A 12,007-nucleotide genomic window follows, 5' to 3' on the forward strand; every position below is an offset into this window, starting at 1 on the left:
GGCAGGTAGGTTCTGAGAAGGGGTGTCTCAGGGTGAGCCTTCAAATGGGAGATGCCAGCATCTTATAACCTAGTCTCAAAAATGTTGGCATAGCACTTTCATCTCAAACCTGTCCCTGCATCCACAGGATTCGAGGAATTACACTCTCCCACCTACTTGATGTGAGGAGCAGCAGGCATTACAACGAGGGAAAGAACTGATGATTTGGAAACCAACACTAATTTCCCACTTGTCTTTTGTCTTTTCCTACCTTTGTGTTTTCCTCCTGGAATCATAATCATTCATTTGTGCTATCATTATTCAATGGGCTGCTTAATATAGTGGAAAGAACACTGAATTCTGAGTGAGAACGCCAAGCTGAAGATCTCAACCAGAAGCAAAACCAAGCCAAAGCCCCAGCTGGGCTCTGAGGTGACTGTGCATCTGTGCCTAGCTCTTTGACTCTGAGGCAGTTCTGTGCCTTCTAATTCAACTCCAGATGAGTGGAAAAATAAGAAGGATTAATCAACAGTTATTTCATTTCCATTTTCACATCTCCTACTGCCTGAAAGATTAGAGGAAGGGAACAGAGCTGGCAATTTTATCTCAAGAACTCAGGAGTAAATGATATAGGACCAGACAAAAATGACCCCTCCTCAAGTAAATGAGCTAAATGATAAGTAGGTCTCACCTCCATCAGCTGAAGATGAGTTCCCATCTCCTCTCCAAGGGCATCATTGGGGGGTGTACACACAAGTCATTTTACTAATGCCAACTCTGTCACTCATGACCCCTGTGATCTTGGGCCAGTAACCTTTCAATGTTTGCATGTGTAAAATGAGGAGAATAGGTATTTCGGAGGTGTTAGGGGATTAAAATAAATAAGGTGTGTGAAAATGGTGTGATCAATAAAGCCCTAGGTACAGGTAAAGTATTTTCAAGATAATTGCCAAAATCAGGGGTCAGCAAACATTTTCTGTAAAGGGCCAGACAATAAGTGTTTATAGTGTTGTGAGCCACATGGTCTCTGCCACAGCTACTCAACCCCATGATTGTAGTGAAGGCAAAAGCAGCCCTTGACAATGGTGATCATTTGGGCATGGTCAGATTTTGGCCCATAGGCTGTTTGCCAACCCTTGGTCTAAATTATGATTTTTTCATCTGGGAAAAAAATGGAAGAAAAGCCAGGACAAGTAAACTCTTAATAATATATTTTATTTATACTTGACAATGGTTCAGACACGGACAAGGTAAGTTACAAATGTAAAGAAATGAGAAAGTGATGTTTGATGCCAACAGTTGACACCAGACTTTCTTCTAGGAAGAGAATATTGGTTAAGAGAAAATACCCTGACAAGTACTCAGGAAGAGAAAGTGACGTGAGAACTGGAGCTTAGGAGATCGGTTGTATTTGAGAAAGGAGGAGTAATATTCCATTTATTCCAGATAGGAATTTGAAAAGACAGTGGGAGTCTATATGAGTGTCAATGCGACTCTACACAGTGAACCTCTGAATCTTCCACAGAGTTATTTAACTCATAAAATGTTTAAAGTAAGTGTATTTTTTGTGTTTTAAGAAACCAGCAAAGAGACTGGAGCCTAATACCTGACTCATTTGGAGCAGACATTAAGTGTTTTGCCAGGATCTTGGAGTATAGAGACAAAGAGAATCATAAAAGCGTAAGCCCTAGAAACACCTAGAAATTATAGGAAGGCCTCTGGCTGTCACAGGCCATGGAAACAGAGTGCAGAAGCATTTAACCAGATGTCCAGAGGGCAGGGGCCCCAGCTGGAACCTCTGGCAAAAACATAGAGCATATCATGATGTAAATAGCAATGATTGTAACCGTCTTATAAAGCACGCCAAATACTATCTATCACAATATTTATGAAAGTTTTTAAAGGGTCACTTACTACCCCATTGAGTATTAAGATTTTCCTAAAATAAGAAATAAAGTTCCTGGCAATCTTACATAGTTTTCACAGAAATTTATCCAACAATGTTTTACCTTTTTAAGATGAAACTGTTTTCTTAAGCGCTCAGTTATTTTTGTGAAAAGGTTTCTCATACATCATATTCTGTGTGATTACGTATCCCAAAAGTCCATTGCCAATTTTGGTTAAAAAAAAAAAAAAGGAGTTAGCAATTAACGCTGAGCACTTGAAGAAAGAACGTTCATAAGAAAGAAAGCCACCAGATGACCCTTTCACAGAATATTGACACGAAAATGCATGCGTTCACTTCTCTGTGAACGAATGCTGCTAAGAGTGCTATGGTCAGCTGTGTGCTCACGTATACTGGCATGTACTTGGCACATCGCATTCTTGGCTGCAGAATCGGAGTGGGCCACTGCTAATGATGGCTGAAGAAAACAATTCAGAATGTCTTTATTTCATAGGAAAGGCATTATGACAGAGAAAAAAGACTCCTTACTAGGAAATGGGTAGCCTGAATTCGAGCTTGAATTCTGCTGCTTTTTACTCTATACTCAAGGTTCTAACCCGATCTCAATTTCATCATCTGCAACATACCGATAATGCCAATTCCTCATATATCACCTGGTTGTTATGAGAAGTAAGTGAGAAAAGTAGGCAGAAAAAGCTTTGCAAATTGCTGAAGATATAGAAGTTCTTTTAAACTCATATTTCAGATGATATTGTAATTCATTGTTAGGTATTTTAATTATGTTTTCAGATTTCACTTAATAGAATTTAAGCGTGAATCCACTGAGTACGTGTGTATTATCAATATGTCAATAGTGTACATTAAACATAATCTTTGCCTCAAGTTTCTTCTCCCAACATTACTTGCTGTCCACAAACTGACAGGGAACCAAATGAAAGCAAAGGCAAGTTGTGCATTGTGTGTTGGACATTGTTGCCCACCACGGGCCATCCACCCCTTCTACCTCCCTTGTTAACAGCACCCAGATTTTATTCCTGTGTCTTTATCTAGACTCAAACTTTATTCCCCATTTCAAGGATAACTGTTGATTTACCGAAGCCAATCATTAACCTCATTTTCTTTGCCAGTGACCAAATAAGGGGTGGACACGTAACTCAGTTAGAACTATCGAATGCATAATGATGGCAAACATTTACTGAGCACTTATTCTAGGCCAGGCACTTACTTAGAGGCCAGGCACTTTCCCACGTGCTTTGCATGTATTAATGCTAATCTTAACAATAACCCTTTCAGGTAGGTTCTATGACTATTTTAGTTATACAGCTGAGGGAAAAAAAAAAAAGAGTTATACAGGCGATGGCCTGTTTCCTTCTGCTGGATGTCCGATGATGGCATGTGATGCCTGGGATAATGGCAACCATCTTGTGACAAGCGGAGCTTAGCTCATACACTGAGGATAACTGAGTAGAAAGATGAAAAACATTGTGTTGAAACACTGGCCTTGCAATCTCCGTAGCTTGGCTACTTCAGTACTTCTTCTTAGATGAACTAATACTTTTTTTTTTTTTTTTTTTTGAGGCGGAGTTTCACTTATGTTACCCAGGCTGGAGTGCAATGGCGCGATCTCGGCTCACCGCAACCTCCGCCTCCTGGGTTCAGGCAATTCTCCTGCCTCAGCCTCCTGAGTAGCTGGGATTACAGGCACGCACCACCATGCCCAGCTAATTTTTTGTAGTTTTAGTAGAGACGGGGTTTCACCGTGTTGACCAGGATGGTCTCGATCTCTTGACCTCATGATCCACCCGCCTCGGCCTCCCAAAGTGCTGGGATTACAGGCTTGAGCCACCGCGCCCGGCCGAACTAATACATTTTTATCCATATTTAAGCAATTTTCATTTGGAGGCTTTTATTACTTGCAGTGAATCCCATCCCAGCTGACCTAATACAGACATGCAAATTGGTATGGTTATGGTATATTCCACAGAGTGATTGCCTTCCTTCTGAAGTAGCAGTGTAGCATCACTAGAAATATGTCAGAGATGCTGAAAGGGAATTCCAACTTTGAGAGAGTAGATTAGACAAAATGATGCAAAGTGCTTTCCAGTTCTAGGTTGTCTACTTCAGTTCTGGTTATCCCTGTGGAGTAGGATAATTAAGATGGAAAGTGTTAAAATACAATTGAACAATTTTTGGAGGAAAATGTAAATATTTAGAAGATAAATGAAGAACAAGATAAATTCACAGAACTTTAGGCAAATCCTATGGTTTAATCAAGGAACAGAAACTACAAGTAAATTGGAGATTAATAATAAGTCAACTTACTTTGAGAATTTGCTTCCTCAGTTCCATCTACAAAGATCAAGCAAACAAAATTCCTAGCCTCTATATCAACTATCTATATAGTTCTTTTTTCCATTTACCTCCTTAGGGAAAAAAGCTTTTAACTTTTCCCTGGGAGATGTGCCTTTGCTTCTTCTTTGCCTTCCACCATAACTGTGAGGCCTCCCAGCCACATGGAACTGTGAGTCCATTAAACCTCTTTCCTTTATAAATTACAAAGTCTTGGGTAGTTCTTTCTAGCAGCATGAGAATGGACTAACCCAGTAAACTGGTACCACAGAGAGTGGGGTGCTGCTGTAAAGGTACAGGAAAAGGTAGAAGTGACTTTGGAACTGAGTAACAGGCAGAGGTTGGAACCACTTGGAGGGCTCAGAAGAAGACAGGAAAATGTGGGAAAGTTTGGAACTTCTAGAGACTTGGAGCACTTAGAAGATAGGAAGATGTAGGAAAGTCTGGAACTTCCTAGAGACGTGTTGAATGGCTTTGACCAAAATGCTGATAGTGATATGGACAACAAGGTTCAGGCTGAGGTAGTCTCAGATGAAGATGAGGAACTTGTTGAGAACTAGAATAAAGGTCACTCTTGAAATACAAAGAGACTGGCAGCATTTTGCCCCTGCCCTAGAGATCTGTGAAACTTTGAACTTGAGAGAGATGATTTAAGGTATCTGGTGGAATAAATTTCTAAGCAGCAAAGCATTCAGGAGGAAGCAGAGCATAAAAATTTGGAATGCAATAGAAAAGAAAAAAACCATTTTCTGGGGAGAAATTCAAGCCTGCTGCAAAAATTTATATAAGTAAAAAAGAACCCAATGTTCATCAACAAGACAATGGGGAAAATGTCTCCAGGACATGTCAGAGACCTTATAGACAGCCCCTCCCATCACAGACCCACAGGCCTAGGAGGAAAAAATGGTTTCATGGGCTGGGCCTAGGACCCCCCTGTTGTATGCAACCTAGGGACTTGGTTCCCTGCTCCCAGCTGCACCAGACACGGCTAAAAGGGGCTAAGGTATAGCTCAGGCTGTGGCCTCAGAGCATACAAGCCTTGGCAGCTTCCACATGGTCTTGAGTCTGCATGTGCACAGAAGTCAAGAATTGAGGTTTGGGAACTTCTACCTAGATTTCAGAGGATGCGTGGAAATGCCTGGATGTCTAGGCAGAAGTTTGCTACAAGAGTGTGGTCCTCATGGTGAACCTCTGTTAGGGCAGTACAGAAGGGAAATGTGGGGTCAGAGTCCCCACACAGAGTTCCCACTGGGGCTCTGCCTAATGGAGCTGTGAGAAGAGGGCCACTGTTCTTCAGACCCTAGAATGGTAGATCCACTGAAAGCTTGCACCATGTTCCTGGAAAAGCCACAGACAATGCCAGTCCATGAAAGCAGCCAGGAGAGGGTGCTATACCCTGCAAAGCTACAGGGCAAGAGCTACCCAAGGCTGTGGGAGCCCACCTCTTACATCATTGTGACCTGAATGTGAGACATGAAGACAAGATTATTTCGGAAATTGAAGGTTTAATTACTGCCTTGTTGGATTTTGGACTTGCATGGGACCTGCAGCTCCTTCATTTTGGCTATTTCTCTTATTTGAAATGAGTGTATTTACCCAATGCCTGTACTCCCATTATATTTAGGAAGTGCTGACTTGTTTTTTATTTTGCAGGCTCATAGACAAAAGTGGCTTGCCTTGTCTCAGGTGAGACTTCGGCCTGTGGACTTTTAAGTTAATGCTGAAATGAGTTAAGACTTTGGGGAATTGTTGAGAAGGCATGATTGGTTTTGAAATGTTGAAATGTGAGGACATAAGATTTGGGAGGGGCCAGAGGTGGAATAATATAGCTTGGCTCTGTCCCCACCCAAATCTCATCTTGAATTGTGGCTCCCATAATTCCCACGTCATGGAAGGGACCCAGTGGGAGGTAATTGAATCATGGGGACAGGTCTTTCCTATGCTGTTCTCACAATAATGAATAAGTCTCATGAGATCTGATGGTTTTATAAAGGGGAGTTCCCCTGCACACACTCTCTTGCCTGCTGCCATGTTAGGCATCTTTTTGCTTCTCCTTTTCCTTCCACCATGATTGTGAGACCTCCCCAGCCATATAGAACTGTGAGTGCATTAAACCTCTTTTCTTTATAAATTACCCAGTCTTAATATGTCTTTATCAGCAGAGTGAGAACAGACTAATATACATAGGAATAGGAAGATGTAGCATTAGAGAAATGTCAAAACTTCTTCAAATTGTCCTTAAACTTAATTAAATCCAACCAATCTCAATGTATTTTTTTGAAACTTGTTGATGACCTAGGGTTCACATGAAATCAAAACAAAACGACAAAGAAAAAAAACAGAAAAGTTTGAGAGATCAGAGTAATTAGAGGGCCTTTTCGCTAAGATACAAAACTGTGCTATAAATCTATAGTTATCAGAATAATTTGGCACTGATGCCATTTTCTAAATGTGAATTATTTTTCTCTCCTTCTTTGCCTACCGTAATCCCGACCTGCTGAAAAGTATGCTTTTCCATAGGACTTTCTCATACCCCCAATCTGGAAGTCATTTCCCATAATATGTTTTCTTTTCTTTTTGGCCATTAATTTCATACTCTTGGCTACATAAAAAAATGTGCATGTCTTTTCTTCCACGGAGTTTAAATTCCTTTGGTTTCATCATCTTTACTTCAATGTTTATACCTATGAGACAACAACAGTCATTTTCAATATCATCAGTGGCAGAGGACAAGATGAGATTTAATAACATAATGTTGCCAAAGCATCAAAGTTAGGTCTGAGGACCACCAGCAGCAGCAGCACCTGGAAGCTTAGGCATGCAGAACTGAGAACCCCATCCCAGACATACTGAATCAGTAGGTGCATTTTAACATGATCTTCAGATGATTTGTATGCACATTAAAGTTTGAGAATCACTGCCCTAAAGAATTACATGGAATGAAAATATTTCATAACTCTCCTAAAGCAATCTGACACAGTTGGATATCTTCCTGTGTTATAAGCGAATGGAATTATTCACATCTTATGTTTCTTTGAGAGGCAAAACTTTAGTGACACTAAAAAAAGTGCACTAAAGAAATGTGAGTTCAGGCGATGGGATAAGTCTAATGAGAAAGGCAGATGAAGAGGGCATGTAGAGGGGATTGTGAAGGCAGCAGTTTATAACTTGGAAATGATTTGATACTTGGTTTACTCCTACTGCAGGACTTTCTAATTTATTTTTCCAACCCTGATCTTTCTACCAAGATATCTTTCTTTTCCATCACCCACCTAATCTACATTTTAACCTGAGCTACTCTGATCTCACCTCCAACTCATTAACTTCTTGACAAAACCAGTCATTCCTCATGAGGTCCCTATTTTTATCATCCTAAATCTCAGTCCCCAGATCATACACTAGAATATAAGTTCCCTAACAGCACAGAGTGACTGATTCACTTGCTGTATCTCTGGAAAGCAGAATAGCACCAGGTATATAGTAAGTGTTAAACAATAGAATGTTCAACACATGACTCCAAGCATAACAATTTGGACAACTTTTATTATCCCAGATCCTTCCATTAATTTACAATCAATTCCCATTTCTCTTGGGAACAGTGCTTAGTTTGCCCTGAAAGTTTCTTTAAGTCTGTTTTTATTGTATCACCACCATCACCATAGCCGCTTCATGTCTGGACTATCATAGTAAAATCTGAGACACTGTCTCCTTTCTCTGGTTCTCTTCTAATTTATATCCAAGTAACATGTCACAGTCCACTATTGCCAAACTCTTTACTCTGGCATTTAATTCTTTAGAGTCCAAATCCAAGCTTCCTCTCTGGTCTTGTTTTCTGACTTCTCAAAGGGAACCTTTCTTTTTAACTAAAATGATGTAATTATGCTTCTTTACTTTGCGCTCCCGGATAGAATCTATTTCTTCAAAGTAAAATGTTCCTCCCTATTATATTATTTTCCTATCGAATCCTACCCATTCCTCAAGACTTGACTCAAGTAAGATTTTCAGTGAAACATAATACTTGGCCACTCTAATCTGCCATGAGTCATCATTGACTCATTCCCAGGGATATCAAATGATACCTCCTTGGCGCTCTCATGACAGGCATTATCTATAATGCCCGACACTTACTATGTATATTTCTTTGAACATATATGTTTTGCAAATGTATTGTACATATGGGTAAATGAAGAGGTCAAGTTAGGCAAACCTGGAATCAAAGTTTCTCTCTATGACATAGTAATAATGTACTGTTAGGCAGTGTACTACCTCTCTCTGGGTCTCTGTTTCTTTATATGTAAAAAAAAAAAAAAAAAAAAGTACCTACCTTATAGGTTTTAGATAATTAAAATCAACTGCTTTTTTTTTTTTTTTTTTTTTTTGAGATGGAATCAAGCTCTGTTGCCCAGGCTGGAGTGTTGTGGCACAATCTCTATTTACTGCAAACTTTGCCTTCCAGGTTCAAGAGATTCTCCTGCCGTAGCCTCCCAAGTAGCTGAGATTACAGGAGCTAATTTTCATATTTTTAATAGAGACAGGGTTTCACCATGTTGGCCAGGCTGATCTCGAACTCCTGACATCAGGTGATCCACCCCCCTTTGGCTTCCCAAAGTGCTGGGATTATAGGTGTAAGCCACTGCATCTGGCCTCAACTACATATTTTAAAAAGCTCTTAGCAAAATGTCTGGAATACTCAACAATATTGGCATCTTTTTCCCAGAGCCCTTTCCTGTGGTTGAAGCTACTGTTTTTTCTTGTATATTTCAGCAGAGCAAAACATTTATTTATTCATTGGTGAATTGATAAAGATTAATATTGGATATCAATATAGACTTTCCACTGAAGGGTTTTGGGAGCAAAAATTTTCTACTCTTTCTGGACCGCAGTAGACACTCTTCTCTTTGCTAAAAGAAAGGTACTGTCAGGGGGAGTATATAAAAAGAGACAAAAGGTAGATACCATATTAGAGTCCTATCTTAATTACTTACTATATCTTTGATAACATGTGTTATAAGAGAATATAGTTTTATTATTAAAACTGTATTGAGAAATAGAATATGTTGCAGAGCAATTTCACTGTGTAATCTTAGACAAGTGGCTTAGCCTCTCCAAGACTATCTTCCCTGTTTAACAATGAGATTAGAGCAGGTGGCCCCTAATGTCCCCTTGGAATGCTACAAGGATACTGTTACTTGGCTGTGCAATACCAAGATTGCATTATCTCCTTTATCTTTCATCTATGTAGCAGCCCTAAGAAATATTCTTTCTCTAAGTAATGAATAATTATAAGACTCATTTCAGATTACAGAGTAATAATTCTAACAATTATAAAATATTAGGTTGTAATTCAATTATTAAGCCCCAGCATTTTCACATTAACTCTGAAAAAAAGTGTGATGTCTTATAACAGTATGTGATAACAATACTTAGTTTTACTTTACGTGGAAAAAGGCAGATTATTACACAGAGGTTGAGCAACTCACTCAAAATTAACTACTGGCCTATTGGCCAAAATAAAGATAGCCATGGGCTTTCTAGTTTCTACTTCTTAATTTTACTAAACACAACACATGTCTTTGAAGCATTAGAATTAGAATTATATTTTAATATGGTAATTGTCAAATATGGCAAAGTTCAAATAAGATACTATTGCTTGTTTTTCACCATACAAAAAAACGATTTGCTATTAGGTCTCATGCATGCCCTGACTTGACAGGTGACATTGTGTTTAAAATGCACATATTTCTAGAAAATCAACAGCCATGCTCTAGGTGACACAGATGTGAGGGCATGTCTATACTTGCTTTTTGACACAGATCTGTTGGAGTGAGTGTGTAACACTAAATTGATATTTTTTTCCCATCAACTTTATTTCAGCATTCTCTTTAAGAACCGATAAAAGGCCAGTTTAAGGTCATTGTGTGGTTGTGGCTGTGGCTGTGTCTGTTCACTCAATGTCCCCTGGGGTGGGAGCTGCACACAGTCTTCAGCAGCAGCCTGTGTCCTCGGGCTTCAGGAAGAGACTGTTGAACAAGTTGCATGAGATATGTGGGCCTTCAGGCCAATCTGCAACCCCAGGTTTGGCAGCAGTGGATTTGGGAGCTGGATGGTTAATTTCCTCTGAAACCCAGGTCACTATCTTTTCAGCAGAGATTGGGTCTTTCCCACCTCATCTGTATCTGCGTTGAAGGAGAGTCTAGGTATGGCTTTCCATGGGAGTTTGTGGAAGATATACTTTGCTCATGCAGAACTTCCTGGGTCAGTATTCCTCCCATTGCAGACACACTGGGGGCTCCTTTACACAAGATTTCAGTGTCCGTATACCACAGTCACATAGTGGACCACCTGTGTGCCACAGAACCACAGGTTCACAGAAGATGCCCCTGTGAGAGGCCGGTGATCAATCCTGGGATTGATAGCCACCAAAACTGAGGCTTATTGAGAGCTATTTGGATCTGGTTCAGCAGCGTTCAGGATTTAATTACTCAGCAATGGATGAGTCTCTGATGGCAACAGCAACCTCAGCATAGCACCTTGGCTGGCATTCTTGGAGGACAAGTCATGTCATCAGTTCTGTTTTCAACGACAACAAAGGTCTAAGCTGCCATAAGAAGCATCTCCCAGCTTCTTTGAGTGGTCTGAGGCTTTCTTCTATAGATACACGCTTTCATCTAAAAGTCAGGCCAGGTACCAACCAAGTGGCTTCTGCAGCAAGGAACTGGAGGACAATCTCCTTCTTCATCTGCAGGATGAGGGCTCTGGACCCTGTGATGGTTTCCCTTTAAGTTCATTCAGGAATCAAGGACCACACCATATGAGCCCTTCAGGCAGTGTGGAAAGGCTTTGATTTGTTTTTATTCACTGAACTTGTACAATGCTGCCAGCAGGTTTGAGTGAAACCTGAGACTCTTACTGAGGCAGAGGATCAGACAAATCGATTTGACCTTGGACCATGCACCCTTAGCCTTAATGGTGGAAATTGGTGATTAGAGACTAGAAACACTCTCACGTTCATAAGACCCTATCAGGATTTAACCATATTTTAGAACCAACAAGAAAAATGTTTAATAGATAAGAATTCTTCCTTTGTCCTTAGGGATCCTTGGACCAGAATGCAGAAAGGAGGGCACCATTCTGTGATTTTTCTCTGCAACGGGGGATCAGATCATTCAATTGCCTGAGGAAACAATAACTTGGCAAACTCTCTCTCCTGTCTTTCCATGTGCTAGGCAAGCGATGAAAGAGGAGTGCGGCTGACTTCAGCTTTGTCACAGATGTTGACCCACCACTGGTCTGCCCTCTCTCTCCCTTGCCACCCTCTTCCTTCTGCCAAAGTTAGCATGCTGGATCAGTAGGATGCAAAGCTGCGCATGACCCTTTTTGGGGCTGGACACTGTCATCTGGCCAGATAAACTAACAGGCTAGCAAATCCAGCTGGGGCTGGTTGTACTTTGCCCACGTCTGTTGCAGCATATGGTGTGTTCACTTGAAGTGACTGACAGAGCTATTTAACTTTGCAGTTTGTTTGTCTGATGCCCCTACCCAAATACCATGCATACTGTCACATACTGGTGAACAGTCTTCAGTGTGGTTACAATTCATGGCTATCATAAGGGGAATACTTTAAAATTGGTTTTGAACTCCATAGTTCCCAAGATGGCAGAGCTGGATGGAAACATTTGGAGACATACCCTTTAATTGGCCCCATAATTGTATCCAGAAAGAAATTGAAGCAGAAAGATTAAGCGACTCCCGCAAGGACTCACGCAGCCAGTT

This window comes from Sapajus apella, unplaced genomic scaffold (assembly GCF_009761245.1).
Source record: "Sapajus apella isolate SASKATOON/1434 unplaced genomic scaffold, GSC_monkey_1.0 scaffold24, whole genome shotgun sequence".
NCBI classification, from domain to species: domain Eukaryota; kingdom Metazoa; phylum Chordata; class Mammalia; order Primates; family Cebidae; genus Sapajus; species Sapajus apella.